Source organism: Euprymna scolopes, chromosome 18 (assembly GCF_053919585.1).
Source record: "Euprymna scolopes isolate OS-2025 chromosome 18, ASM5391958v1, whole genome shotgun sequence".
In the NCBI taxonomy this organism is placed as follows: domain Eukaryota; kingdom Metazoa; phylum Mollusca; class Cephalopoda; order Sepiida; family Sepiolidae; genus Euprymna; species Euprymna scolopes.
The window spans coordinates 37,171,976-37,174,475 of record NC_136499.1 but is presented as its reverse complement, the minus strand read 5'-3'; positions in this window follow the sequence as shown (position 1 = coordinate 37,174,475).

Genomic DNA, 2,500 nt, shown 5'->3' with positions numbered 1-2,500 from the left:
GAGAAAATGACATTTTCGCACTTCTCTTCATCCCAAGTCTGGTATTTGGCGGTATATTTAAGTCGGTTAGTTTTTGCCTGTTCAAGAAGACGTGGTTTCTGCAGTCGCTTTAAATGATTGAAACCCTTCATTTTCACATGCCTTCTGATGGTTTTAGGACTACATTCTGCTGCTGTTTGGCTTTTTAATCGACTTGAGCTCATACTGGAGTTTTTTTTTTAAACTTCTTCTGATACGGTGATCCAGTGATGGGGTTATTTTTTTTGGTCGACCTGGACTCTTTTTGTGTCCATATTGATCTGGATTTCTTAAAAAGATTGTGATGACCGTTTTCCTACCATTAACTTCGTTTGCAATGGATCTATGGGAGAGTCCACCCCTATTAATCTCAAAGATCCTTCCTCTCTCAAACTCTGTTGATGGTTTCCCTTTTGCCATTTATAACTTAGTAAGATTTTTTTTTATCAACTAACAAGTTGCTTTTACGAACAGAAATCTTTTCGTATTAATTTTTTCAAAACTAGCAGATTTTATTTAAGTGATCTTATCATTTTGATGAGGTGAAAATGTTTGTTTTTTAAAAAAATAATTATAAGATCAGGGTTAAGGTTTCGAATGAAGCACATTTCATTTTTTTCCATCATATTTTCCCTTTCGGCAATGGTGTCAACCATTTGCTTGATTAAAAAGTTGATATTATGCGTAACTTTGCAGCTAATTCTACCTTTTTCGATCAAGGCCGCCAACCCCCAATATTTCCTCCTGTATCTGAAAACACACTATGTGATATACGTATATCTGTACGTGATGTTGCCAAGCTAATCAAAAACCTTGATTCCAGTAAAGCAACTGGCCCGGACTGTATTCCAATTATAGTACTCAAAAAACTTCAACCTGAACTAGCGCCCATACTTACAAAACTATTTAAACGTTGTCTTAAGGAGAATTGCTTCCCATCTCCCTGGAAAATTTCATCAGTATGCCCTGTATTTAAGAATTCAGGTGATCGCTCATCTCCCTCTCAGTACAGGCCAATAAATCTCCTGTGCGTCATGAGTAAGTTGCTGGAATCTGTGTTAAATACAGAAGTAATCAACCATCTCAACAAAAATAACCTTCTTAGTGACACTCAATATGGTTTCCGTTCTGCTAGATCTACAGCAGATGTGCTTACAGTTATATCTCCTAGGATTAGCAAATCTCTCGACGGAGGCAACCTTTCTAGGGCAATTGCTCTTGACATATCTAAGGCCTTTGATAGGGTATGGCATAAAGGTTTACTTCATAAGATCTCTAGCTATGGTATAGCTGGAAATGTCTTCTCAATTATTAAATCATTTCTTTCTGATAGGTTCATAAGAGTAGTAGTTGAGGGGCAAAAATCAGAAGCCCACAGTATTAATGCCGGTGTCCCTCAGGGGTCCATCCTGGGCCCAACTCTTTTCCTGATCTACATTAATGATCTTCCAAATCACATCCTTACATCATTTGTAGACATTTATGCTGACGACACTACCATTTATGGTAGCACATCTAAGACAGTAAACGACCAAGTTCTCTCCAATTCTCTCTCCTCTGATCTTGAGCATGTAGTACAATGGGGAAAGGAGTTGCTGGTTACTTTTAATGCATCTAAAACCAAGCTTCTCTCTTTACATCATCAACATTCTGATCCCCATCTGGCATCAATTGAAATGAATGGCTCTCGTCTTCAGGAGGCCTCAAGTTTTGACAAGCTTCTGGGATTGACCATTACTCCTGATCTTAAATGGAACACGTATATCAAATCTGTTGCCAAGGCCGCTGGAAAAATGGTGGGATCTTTCTATCGATCTAGTAGATATCTCACTGCTGATGCAATTCTCTATTTATATAAGAGCCAGGTACGTCCAAGGATGGAATACTGTTGCCACATCTGGGAAGGAGCTGCTAGAAAGGACTTGTCCTGCCTTGATAGAGTTCAAAATAGACTTCGTAGCCTCGTAGGAGATGTCCTTTTCTCTTCCTTGCAACCTCTATCTAACAGAAGAGATGTTGCGAGTTTGTCTCTGATGTATCGTTATTTTCATAGAAGTGTTCGACTGAGCTTCAATCTATGGTCCCCCCTCGCAAAACTTTCACAAGAAACACTCGTCTAGCTGTAAACACTATCAATAATTCCCCCCACTCTTTATCTGTGCCTTAACCTAAACGTAGATTCCATGAACAAAGCTTTTTTTTATTAGAACTGCACGCCTGTGGAATTGTCTTCCGTTTTCCTGCTTTCCGGCTGACTACAATATGGTTGTCTTCAAGTCTAACGTAAATAAGTTCTTGATGAGCCGTTCCATATAAGTTATCAAATTTAACAAATTTTCATTACTAATGATTATTATATTGTCCAATTTCTACTGTACACTCTTTAACCCTTATCCTTGAGTGGCCTATTGGCCTTGATAATGTGTTGATACCTATGAAAAAAAAAGAAAAAGTCCAAAGTGAACAAGTTCTAATTGAATCG